Source organism: Mirounga leonina, unplaced genomic scaffold, assembly GCF_011800145.1.
Source record: "Mirounga leonina isolate KUSES-001 unplaced genomic scaffold, KU_Mleo_1.0 Mir_151, whole genome shotgun sequence".
NCBI classification, from domain to species: Eukaryota; Metazoa; Chordata; class Mammalia; order Carnivora; family Phocidae; genus Mirounga; species Mirounga leonina.
In genome coordinates, this window is record NW_023270377.1 from 89,358,816 (window position 1) to 89,372,204 (window position 13,389).

Below are 13,389 nucleotides of genomic sequence, written 5' to 3' on the forward strand. Positions count from 1 at the left end.
CCTTCCTTCCTTCCTTCCTTCCTTCCTTCCTTCCTTCCTTCCTTCCTTCCTTCTCTCACGGTCAGCCTCATATCATAGTCTGACAGCTCTCCCAGCCTCTCTCGGCTCCCTCCTTCTTCTCTCACAGGTATTTTTCCTAATAATTCTTGCATATCTAATCACATTTTAGCATCTGTTTTTTGAAGGACTACCACAAGGATAAAATATTATAAAGTTGTGAGGATACTGCTGCTTTTCAAATATGTATGGGTGTTGCTATTATTGTGAGTAAATAACTATGTCACTTATTTATATTTTTCTATGGTGTTAGAACATAACCCCTTTCATCTCTTGTACAGTTATTTGCACTTTAAATGGTGGGGGGAGGGATGGCCTGAAAGACATTTTATTATTTCTGCATTGGACTTTATGAAAACAGGTGAACCAACACTCCTTTGGCCAATGTGACCAGAATGGGTCCTGCCTCTAAACTTCCTTCATGTCCTTTCATTACTGCTGATTATTTTACTCTATCTTTCATTTAATTTGACTCTTCCTCGACTTCAACATCCAACTTAGGTGTTCTCTAAGAAACTTCTCAGACAATTCCAAAACCACATTGATTTTTCACCTCTACCACCTGCTTTAATATATGAAAGTGATCACAATTCGGCTTTATTAAACTGATAGTTTTTGGTTGCATGAAAAAAGTTAACTTGATGAGAAAGATTAAAGGACCGAGACAGTTTCAGAAATTTTCCTTAAAAATATTTAATAAAATAATTTTCAAGCTCTTTGGCAAGCGTTTGCTAATGTTAATCACAGTTGACCCTTAACCACTTATTAAAGTAGATCCAGCAGGAATTCTCCTGGGTGCCATTTTTATGGACTTGAGTGAGTTTCTGGGTATGGTGCTCCAAAGAAACTACATTTCTTCAGAAATATTACATTTCTTCAGAAGAACTAGTTTCTTCAGAAATTAGATATGCAATTGTCTGAGAAGTTTCTTAGAGAACACCTAAGTTGGATGTTGAAGTTGTTCTTCAGAAAAACTAGTTTCTTCAGAAATTAGATATGCAATTGTCTGAGAAGTTTCTTAAAGAACACCTAAGTTGGATGTTGAAGTTGAGGAAGAGTCAAATTAAATGAAAGGAAGAGTAAAATAATCACCAGTAATGAAAGGACATAAAGGAAGTTTAGAGGCAGGACCCATTCTGGTCAACTCTCTGGCATATACCAATTAGTCCTATTTACTGTTTAGTTCTAGATGTTTATTCGTGAAGAATTTCTTTGAGGCAGATGAAGAAATTGATGGAACTCTGTAACAGAATAATTGGGGAGAAACTAAATCTAGAATAGGTACCAAGAACTTTGGTCTAAAATAAAGGTAAAGACTTGAGTCTCATAATATTCTCTGTGACCATCTGTCCAAAGCCAGCATAACTTTTTTCCTACTAAACCACAAGCCCTTAAAGGGCAGGGACCCTACTTAATAAATGCTTAAGAAGCTTATTGAATGGGCCTATGGCTGAAAGGATAAAAGGGGCCAGAAGTCCATGAGAAGTTTTACACTGCTGGATATATTTGTGGATCTCTATCCCCTAGGACTGGCTGCCAATAAAATTACATAGTAGACATAGCTCTCTTCCAGTTCTGCCTTCCCTGTCTCTCTTCCCTCAGGATGTAATAGTGACCGGTCTCCCTGATGCCATTCCACAGAGGGCAGCCCAGTTGGAGGGTGCTAGGCCAGTCCTGCTTGTTTCCTCTCTCTCCACTCTGCCAAAGAGATAGCCCATGTTAAATCAGCTGAAGTCACTAGTCAGGCACCCAATTTATATTTACATCTAACCAAGGACTTTCAGAGCCTAGTGGAATCATGCAACTCACTCAACGTCACAGCAGCAGTTAGTACTGGGTATGTGGAAGCCATGCTTTCTGACACCTGGCTTGTTGCTTTGTCTATTAGAGGATGCTATTTTGTATCTGCTGTATGTTGTACAGGTACTCTAACATTGCCCTATATGTGCACTTAAAAGATATGAATTTTCTACGTCTGTTTCAATTTTCTACAGTTCCATCCTTATTTTATTTGCAAGACCCAATGGACTGAGAAAAGCCACAGTAGGACAGAGTTCTTTTCCTGAGGAAAATGTATGCTTCCTTCCTCTTTAGTTAGAGTGCACCTGGCATTGCAGTTAGATGCAGGTGTTTTTGCCCCTGACTGCAACAGCATCTTTGGATCTTGAGGCAAAGGCCATGAAGTTTAAAGTAGCTTAAGCTGAGATGCATAATTCAAGGTGCCTTTCCATCCAAGCATAGCCTGACTATTCTAGGAACATTCGAGTTTGGTGGCAAAAAAAATCCAGAGGTGAATTTTCAGGCAAAGTAGCATAATTTGTGATTAAGGTTATCGGTAATATCTAACCTTTAGTAAATGCCAGCTGCATAATGATGGCTAGCGTGCTTTCTACAGATAGTGCACTGCAGTCAGTTCAGCCAGGCCATAAGAATCTATTTAATAGAACCCTAATGGGAAATGACCAGGATCAGACTACAGAAGATTAAAAGTGACAATGCTAATTGACTGCAGAGGTATCTACATGAAGAGGGGCCAGAAAAATCATTTAAGTCTAAATGAAATCGGACTGATTTGATATTTGAGAAAAGTATTACCTTCCTGCTGTGTTTAGCAGGGGGAATTAACTGCTTCATTTTTCTTAGAGAAGAGTCTTTGTGGAACAATGGGATACAGTTGTTGGGAAAAGAACTTTCCTCAGCTGATTAGAAAAAAAGAATTGAGCCTAAAGGTTTCAGGGCTCCTGCAATCTCAGCTTAATATTGGTGAACAGTACTGGTTGAAAGGGTCCCAGAATAGTGAAGGTGGCCCATTCCTCACCCCCACGGAGGACAGAATAACAAAGAAGTGCAGCTGCTGATGGAGAATGTAATTTAACTCTTTATTTAGAAGGTCTTTTTTTTTTTTAAATTTAGGAAGGACACAAACTAATGACACTTTAAGTTAATATTATCTCTCTCTTCTGACTTGTTTAATCATACATAGGATCTTCTCTAATTTTTGTAGAATTAATGTACAACTTTCTTGTCCATCAACTCTGCCATGCTCCCAATCACATCAGGGAATTTGCACACACTCTTCTCCCAGGGAATTCCTACACACCTCTCTGATTTCGGTTTAAAAGGTTGGTTGGTTGGTTGTTTTTTTCCCAGGGACATCTTCCTGAACACATCCAGATCAAGTGGGTATGCACTATATCACTGTGGTTAAGAACACCGAATCTAGAAACAGAAGGCCTGGATCAAAACTCCGGCTCAGCCACTGGCCAGCTCTGTGATCTTTGGCAAGTTACTAATCCTCTCACTGCCTCAGATTCTTCAGCTATGAAATGGAAATGAGAATGACTGCATTTAGCTTGTAGGGTTGTTGTAAAAAATAAACATAAGGAGTTGCTATTATTGTTATAAGCTCTTCTAGCTCTATGTACTTTTCCTCCATTACTCTTTTCATGTTAGTACTTTCATATTTGTACATGTATTGGTGTGATTATTTGATAAATACCTTCCTCTCCCACTACAATATAGGACCCATGATGTTAAAGAGTTTACCATGAAATTTCAGGGCCTACGACAGTGCCAGTTTGTATTAGACACTGATTAAATATTTTAAATATTTGATTGAATGAATAAATGAATAGTGGCTTCTGTTGGTGGAAGCTTACAACTTCTTACACTGTAGGCAATGGCAGCCCCTTCTACCTATAACTTTCCACAATTGTTTTTCAGTGCTTCTCATCTTCTATATCTCTGCTAAGGTAACTTAGCTATTAGAGTCTCCAAACTACTTCTGAATGACTCTTGCTTGGCTTCCAGCTGTACGTATGCCTGAGAGTAGCAATTCCCCACCCTGGTACGTAGTAAGGTGGAAATTGTTCCTTAAAAGTTCTGTGTTGCTCTTTTCATATTTGAAGAAGTCACTTCCTACAGTCTTTAGTAACTGCCTTCCACTCCACTGTGTCCAAACTCATATTTTTTTTTGCTCCAACAGTATGCTGTAACTTCTCCTCTGGAAAGCTGAACTTCTACAAGGGCTCTCTCAACCATGGGTGATTGTCTAAGATGGTGTTTTCTAGGGGTTCCTGGCCTGTGGCCAAGAGAGAGAGGTTGCAGCCAGTTCATAGGCCACTGCAGGGTCCACAGCTCAGACCTAGGTCTGTCTGCCTATTGCCCTGAACACAGGTGGGCAAGATTCCTCCAGGCTCCTTGGTGTAGGCTGGATTCCACAGCTCCTTCAAAAGCACTTCTGTCTGTGGATGGATGCTGAATTTTTGTGGTTGGGGGGAACAAAAATTAGAGACATCTTATGCTGCCATGATGCTGATATCACTTGTGTTCTGATTTCTATCACCATAGATTAAGTTGCTTGCTCTTGAACTTTATAAAAGTACAGTGATCTTTTGTATATGACTTTTATTCTTCAGTATAACAAATTTGAGATCCATCCATGTTGTGTGTTCCGGGAGTTTATTCTTTTTATTGTTGAATAATATTCCATTATATGAATATAACATACTTTGTTTACTAATTCTCCTGTAGATACTCTGGTTTCTCTTCAGATCGCGTAAATCTTTCGCCTTTTACTAATTCTCCTGTAGAGGAGAAATTAGTAAAACAACAAAACCCAAAACATTTGGGTTGTTTTCAATTTGGGCCTACTCTAAATTAGGCTTCAATGAATATTATATGTCAGGTCCCTTTGTGGACGTATGTTTTAATTTCTCTTGGGTAAACACCAAGGAGTGAAATTTCTGTGTAATAGGGTTGGTGTATGTTTAACTTCATTAGCAAAACTACCAAATATTTTGCCACAGTAGTTGTACCATTTTATATTCTCGGCTACAGTGTATGAAAATCTTAGTTGCTGTACATTCTTGCCAATAACTGTTGTTAGTCATTACTATAAGCCTTCTAGTGAGTGTGAAGTGGTATCGCATTATTTTTTTTTTTTTTTCTGTTTTCCAGGTGACTAAGAAGGTAAAGAACTATTTCGTGCTCTTATTGGCCATTCCTATATCTTTCTATGAGGTGCCTCTTCAAACATTTTGCCCACTTTTTTTTTATTGTATGTTTGACTTTTAATTGTTGATTTGTATCTGGATATAAGATCTTTGTCAAACACATGTAAAATGAATATTTTTTTCAGTTTATATCTTGCACTTACATTTTCTTAATGCAATATTTTGGTTACAGACGTTCACATTTTGATAAAGTCCAAATAATTATCTTTGTTGTTGATTTATAGTAGTGTTTTTTGTGTAATAAGTAATCTTTTCCTTTGTTAATATGCTTTAAGCTATTCTTCCATGTTTTCTGCTATGTTCTTGAAAGTTTCATGTTTTCATCCTCCAACTTTATATATATATTACTTATATAATATATATAAAGTATATTATTATATATTACAGGGAGAGAGGGAGAGAGCCCGAGCAGAGGGAGGGGCAGAGGGAGAGGGAGAGGGAGAACCCTAAGCACAGGGCTTGATCTTACAACCCTGAGATTACGACCTGAGCCAAAATCAAGAGTCCCACATTTAACAAGTGAGCCACCCAGGCACCTCAACCAACTCTGTATTTTTTAAAGATTGTTTTGGCTATTGCAGGTCTTTGTAGTTCCATATAAACTTTAGAATCATGTAGTCAATTATACAAAAATGTTAGATGGGCTTTTGATTGAGATTGCTTTGAATTTATAGATTAGTTTGAGGAAAACAAGATATTTTAACAATATTGAATTTTTATAATGCATAAACAAGGTTTATCTCTCCATTTCATTAATTTTCATTATTCATTATTAATTTTTCACTTTTATTAATTTCTCTCAGCAATAATTTGCAGTTTTTAGTTTAGTGGTCTTATACATCTTTCATTAAATTTAAGATTTCATTAACATTTTTTTTCCATTACTTCTGTCAGTTTTTGTTTAATGATTTTTCGAAGGACATCTATCAAAATTTTAATGAATGGTACAGTGAATCCATCATACTTTATTAGTTCATTATGAGCATTTATTGTTATGATGTTTTGTATTAGAGTACACAACAAGACCAGATGTCCATCAGGCATGCTCAGTTGTTAATGTTTTTGCTGACTTTCTAATACCTCCTTCTTTTCCACCTATAGATATGTCAGCTTATAGAAGTTCCTCCCCATACTCCACCTGTAAGTAATCTGTCAGAATCTGCTTGGCAATAATATTAGTTTGCTGAGGAAAAAGATAATTAAGATTATTGAGTAAGTAATTTTGATTTTATAATCACATAAAGAAAATAGAATAGTAAAGATGTGTGACCTTTGTGACTTTTTGTTCATTGTAGAGTACAACATTTAAAACAGTTATTTCTTGGTAAAGCATATTTGTGATTTGATTGTTTGCTGTAATGCTCACCTCCATAGATTATATATATGTATAATATTTTATATATATATAAATATATATTTTATATAAAAATAAAAATTTTATATATAAACTGTATATGCATATTATTACACATAAAGAGGTTATATAATTATATAACCATTGTTTACATCTACATGAAAAATAAAAGCAAAATTACATTTTTCAAAAAAGTTATTTCTTATAAAGAGTAACAATAATGTCAAAAGAAAGAAAAGTAGAACAGATGTTAGTATATTCATGTCAAGATGGGCATCTGTTAATATATTCATGTCAAGATGGACATCCTTAATATGTCATTTAAAAAATCTATCGTGAGCTATTTATCAGATTCTAGAGAATATTCACAATTTCGATAACATAAAAATAATATACTTTTTCATTTATCTGTTCAGTATGAAACTGGAGATGGATTACAGTAACAGGTAAGAAACCAAACCCCAGTGCACATTACAGTTGACAATGGGGCATCTTAATTTTCACATCTTAGTACAGGAACTAATTCTGGGGAACATTAAAAAATGTCTCTAGCTCAATTTAAGAAAAGTGTAGAGGAATTAACTGAATATTCTTCCCTAGAATTATGGCGACCTACAGTAAAATAGACCTATGCAAGCAGAACCCAAATCTGAAAACTCCACCAAGGGGATGGATGTATTAGGTAGAACCCCAAAGAACACTGTGTGTTCATGTACCCACCTTACTAATCAGGCCAGAAGGTGGCAAATGAGAGTTTTACTCAGTACAGTTTTTGGCATTAGGGGATACCTTAATTAATGATCTGTCCAGCTCCCCTGGATCCCTCTTATGTGTCTATACCACAGCCTCTTCCTGTTACCTATTCACACCTGAAACTGCAACATTCTTCAGAGGACTGTCCTTGGACCCATAGGCTTAAAGTTTTTCTGGAAATACTTTAGAGTTTAATAGTCCCTGGGGAGGTCTATAGCCAATGACTAAGGGAAGACAAGGTAAAAAGTCTGATCCCTTGCCTGCAGGGGGAAAATACACTGCAGTCTTCAATCTTCAGAGCTCCCCATGGGATCAGGCTGAGGCTAGGAGGACACCTGAATTGCACTCTTGGTTAGTTTCTTACTTCTCCCCACTCGATGTCTCCTACTCCTTTACCTGTTTTTCCTGGAAGCATCTCCTAACAGCTCATTTGTATACAAATGCTTGTCTAAGCATCTGCTTCTGGGAAAACTGACCCAAGATAATGGGTCTACTTTTCTAATGCTTTCCATTCAAGGATCCAATAAATAATAATAATAATAATAATAATAATAATAATAATAATAATAATAACTGTTAACACCATGCAGGTTGCTAATTGTGGAGTAAATGAAAAATTCATGGTGTTGGGAAGGAGCAAGTATCTTTAGTTTTAACTGTTTGCATTGACCATGGAGGGGTCTGAGGACAATTTAAGAACTAAAAGGTAAGAGAAAGAGAGGGGGGACAAGTTAATACAATAGAGAAAGAATTCAGGCCATGATTCAATAAACAACTTTTGAGCATCATCAATATGTTAGGCTTTCTTCTAGCCACAAGGAATGTGATCCTGACCATGGAGTTTATATTTTAGTTGGAAAAGAGAGAACTACAGAACTGTTGTTGAGGGAAGAAGGAGGTATTTGTTCCTGGTGGGAGCCTATTTCTTACAATGGTGTTTATTGCTTAGTCTTCCAAGAACATACTTTATGCTCTGACTCTCAATTAAATGCAATATGAAAGCTGACTATCTTTGACTTCATCAAGGTTTGGATTCAACTCAACCACAACATAAACAACCAACCCCCATTCTGAATTTTTACTTCTTACACTCCCATTGAGATACCACTTCTACAGAAACAATAGACACCAGTCTGTTTTCTCTTTTCCTCATTTATAAAGCTGACCTCAATCACTTGCCACTTAGCATATTCTCTTTCTTAGAGATGATTACAGATTAAGTTTTTTCTCAAAATATTTGTGCTGTGTAGAAGGGATTGCAGGAATCATTGAGCCAGTAAGCGTGGACTCTTTCATTAAATCTGCAGCCTTTTCTTCACTCCCAATTTCATATCATGTGCTCTGACTTCATGTGATGTTAGTTTGCCAGCCAAAAGATCTCCTCCACTGACATTTCATAGAAGCCTATTTCTCAGAGGTGATTAGATCAGTACCTAGTCTTTAATAATAATATTAAAAGATTAAATTTGGCTTACAAAAATGTCACAAATATACCTTAAACAATTTTGAACACTTAACATATAAATGCAAAATCATATGGTAATTTTTTGATGTAGGACCAATGACTTTTCTTTGACTAAGGTTCATGATCAGAGTTCTATTTCTTGCATAAACCATATGCATAATATATTTTCCATAATTTCCAATTTCACATTTTTAAAAAGAAAAAAGCTAAAGAAATTTGTGAAGCAGAGTTCAAAAATTCTTTTAATTTTTGTAAATTATTTTTGTCTTTATCTATTCCAATTTAATTTTCTTAAGACTAGCAGTTATTGAGTCTGTGGAAAGCTTTCAATTTATTATTTATAGGCACAACAAAACTCTTTTTACTTTCACATTTGCATACAATTTTATTTTAGTTATTTTTTAAGTTTGCATACTATTTAATTAAATTACATAATATAATAACAAGTCCAACCAGCACAAAAGGTTTGGGAACCAACAATTAAATTGATGGTGAAACAATTTTTTAGTCATCCTAGGGATTGTCCAGAGAATTAACTGATCCATGGGAATCAGTTTCCTTTACAGAAGGAATTGATAAGCTCAGTTATTTTGGAAAATTGCCTATATGGAGATAAGAAAGATTCTATGGAATAAGCCCCTGCCTTCGGAAAATAATGAAGTCAGTAACACTAGGAATGGGTGGATACAAGGAAGTGGAGCAGAATTTCTAGGTATAACATCCTCTTGGTAAAAGTGAATAATTATTGGGAGCACTCCAGCCTAAACATCCACAAAACCAAAGTTGTTCCAGTTATCCTGATCACACTCCAGTTCAAACATAAGATATGAATCTAACACTATTGTTTCTCTATAAGTTTATGGACATCATCTCAGAGAAAGACTTGTCTTTGTATCTTGAGATTAAAGCTCTAGAAAGTTTCTCCTCCAAGTATTTCTTAAATCCTGCAAATAGTGAGTTATGCATTGTATTCATTTTCTTTCTTGGGCTCTTTTGTGAATTTCTAATTATTCTTATCATTATAGCACATTAAATCCCTAAGCATCTTCCCTGAAAGAATTTATCAGATATCCACTATGAAAAGGGCTACAATAGTATGAAAATATTAAGTGACTCTGTGTGTGTTGGGGGGTGGTTAATAGGAAAGGAAATCTAGAAAAAAGCTTAGAAAAGATGGAAACCCGAAGCATAATTTTATCTCTTTTCTAATTTTCTTGAGTGCTAACAAACTCCCTAGCTATTTGTTCTATATGCCAGCCAATGAACTACTAGATGGAGACTGATGACTTTTAGATAGTTCTGATGTCAATCTTCTATCATGGAGAATATCTAATCAAATAAAAGCAAAACAAGTCACAGTGATCTTTTAAAAAAAAATTATCTGTGATTTGATGAAAAAATACATTTCTCCAACAATAATCCAATTAAAAATGGGCAGAAGACATGAACAGACTTTCTCCAAAGAAGACATATAGATGGCCAACAGACACAGGAAAAGATGCTCAACATCACTCATTATCAGGAAAATGCAAGTCAAAACTACAATGAGATATCACCTTACACCCGTCAGAATGGCTAAAATCAAAAACACAAGAAACAACAGGTGTTGGCAAGGATGTGGAGAAAAAGGAACACTTGTACACTGTTGGTGGGAATACAAACTGGTATAGCCACTGTAGAAAACAGTATGGAGGTTCCTCAAAAAGTTAAAAATAGATCTACCCAATGATCCAGCAATTATACTACTAGGTATTTACCCAAATAATACAAAAACACTAATTCAAAGAGATACATGCACCCCATGTTTGTAGCAGCATTATTTACAATAGCCAAGATATGGAAGCAGCCCAAGTATCCATTGATAGATGAATGGATAAAGAAGATGTTCTCTCTCTCTCTGTCTCTCTCTCTCTGTCTCTCTCTATATATATTAGTCACCATAAAAAATAATGAAATCTTGCCATTTGCAACAACATGGATGGATCTAGAGAGTGTAATACCAAGCAAAATAAGTCAGTCAGAGAAAGACAAATATGATTTCACTCCTATGTGGAAATTAAGAAACAGAACAAAGGAACATGGGGGAAGAAAAAAGAGGTAAACCAAGAAACAAACTCTTAACTATAGAGAATAAACTGATGGTTACCAGAGGGGAGGTAGGTGGGGGGATGGGTAAAATAGGTGATGGGGATTAAGGAGTGCATTTGCTGTGATGAGCACTGGGTGTTGTATGAAATTGTTGAATCACTATATTATACACCTCAAACTAATATTACACTGTATGTTAACTAACTGGAATTAAAATAAAAACTTAAAATTAAAAAATACATTTCTCCATTAAAACTATATTCACTGTTTTTTTAAGTTATCAATATGGTATGTATACCATTTATAACCCAACACACCTGGATTATCCATCATTGCTACCAGATATAAAAAATGCTGTAGTGTTTTTTTTCCATCAACTTACTGTTTTGACACGTAAAGAAGAGTCATTTTGTAAAATTCTAAACTTTTACAAAGCTAAGAAACGGTGAAATAATAACAACATTTGTCTTCTGTCAGGAAGTATTGACACAGTATTACTATAGCAAAATTGGTTTGTGTTCTGAAGTGTGTCTCATAGATAAGTCAGATTTTAGATTTTTAAAACAAACTACACTGTTCTTTTTATATTAATGTTTATAAACACATCAAGGCATATAAGTGTGGATAAAAGATTCTATGAAGTAGGCATAAAATTTGGATAGAAACCATGAAATTCCCTGAACACTCATTCTCCACATTTGATATTGATACAAGGTCATTTTCAAAGTATAATGTGGCATATTTCATATTTCATTAGTGTCTAAATTATGGACTTCTTGAGCAAACAAAGCCCTTTGTAAATGGCAAGGAAATGTCTGTTTACTCTCTTTGCAAGATTCTACCCAGAGAATTGAGGAAAGAAAGGGTGCCGTATATGAATGAAAGCATAAGAATTTATATAGCAAATTCATATAATAGAGAAGAGCCCAGAATAATTAAAACATTGGAAGCAAAATCTCTTAGCAGTGAAAGTGGACTATAGTCTACTAGTCAACAATTTCTGACCTTGGAAATCTATTTCACTTCTTGCTTTTTATCCATGCCCATCAACACATGCCAGAATCAAACACCTAGTGCCATGTCGAAACAAACAAGCAAAACAACAGAGCATGAAAATGCAGACAAGGATGCCTTTTATATTTTTAACAGCTTTATTTTGATATTAAGAAGAAAAAAGTCATAAGCGAAATGTGACCTAATTTAATTAGCTTTTAAATTGTTTAACTGAGAAATAGTAATATTCCAACTCATTTTCTTCCAAATTGATAACAGAAAATTCAAATTCAACTCATATTTATTAAAATACCTACAGTATTCATGGCATGTTCCAGGCAAAGTAAAGGAACACAGATGAGTAGTAGGGAGTAAGTAGTATGCACTATATGCTCACTGGCTGCTATAGTCTTGTGAGTCTGGGATACTGGAAGAACTACCGTCCTAAGAGATGAGGCTAGCAGAGCAAGTAGGGATCAGTTGAAGAAGACTTTGAATAGGAGGCCCAGCAATATTGTCTCTGTGTTATAGTGCTATAGGTAAGGAGATGCCATCTAAGGTTTTTAATGAGGGACAAAAGCCACTTAGGGAGATTCAGTTTGATTCACCTTTACAAGAGTAGTTATATATAAAACATTTCACATCTTGGTGGAGTAAGGAAGGGAGAAAGAGGAAAAAAGAAAGGGACAAAAGCATAAGGAGCAAACACTAGAGAAGTAGGAAAAAGGAAAACATTGTAAGGAAGGAAAAAAAGTGAGAAAAAGATTAAATAGGAAATCTAAGTAAATTTTGAGTTGAGAATTAGGTGCAGGATGGATTACAAGTGCTCACTTTTACTCACCTGAAAGTGGAGGTCTAGAAAGAAAAGCCTTTACTTGCCTTCTGATTATATTCCTTCCTAGACTGCCACTGAACTGCAAAGATAAGAATGCTATGATTGATAAGAAAAGTTTGGGAGAATTAGGCAAATAAATCTGATTCACCTTTGACTAGTCTCAAACCAGTTCTCCAAAGTTGGGAAGAACTTTTATCTGGGTTTTCCAATGGCCAGTTACTGCATGTGGAACCCTCCTACAGTGTAAGTTTCCTGTCAATATGTGTGATGAATTGGCTACTATGTCCTCAGTATGTCCACATAATCAGATGGCATGAGTTAAAGATAGAAATTTCAGGAAAAAAAGTTTTCATAATAAATATTTATTAAGTAAATAGGATTAAATATATGAACAAATGTACTACCACCAATGCTTAACTCTATGGTCTAACCAGTAGTTAGAACATAGTGTGTAAGTGAGGGAAGTAAGTCACAGCTAAGGCTACTGCAGGTGATATTCCTGTCACACTGCCCATTCAACTTTGCGCCACAAGTCTTCTCAGATTGCTATGACTATGAACTGAGACATGTATAAGAAAGTTCTTTATAAACAATCAAACCGGTATAGTAGTAATTTATGATTAATTATACTTTGGCTTTATAATGTGTGTGCCATGGAGTCTTGTAGTGAATATTCAAAACAGTACACTTTATAGTAACTTTAAAGAACTTCTAAAACTTGGTCATAATCTTGACCATTGTAGCATCACCTCTGCCTCTGATTTTGAACGGAATTTATCAGCAACCTATTAAGAATATAAATGCCTTGTTAAGTAACTCTATCAGATGG

The 13,389-nt window shown here is 35.4% G+C and overlaps 1 long non-coding RNA gene across 1 annotated transcript in view; it reads left to right on the forward strand.

Annotated features, from left to right (window-relative positions):
* Window positions 1–6,842: 6,842 nt before the first annotated feature.
* Window positions 6,843–13,389, forward strand: part of LOC118012494 — a 69,678-nt gene continuing 63,131 nt past the window's right edge. The window contains exon 1 of the long non-coding RNA XR_004679725.1: window positions 6,843–6,872. This is a non-coding gene — a long non-coding RNA (uncharacterized LOC118012494). The remainder of the gene's footprint in view (window positions 6,873–13,389) is intronic.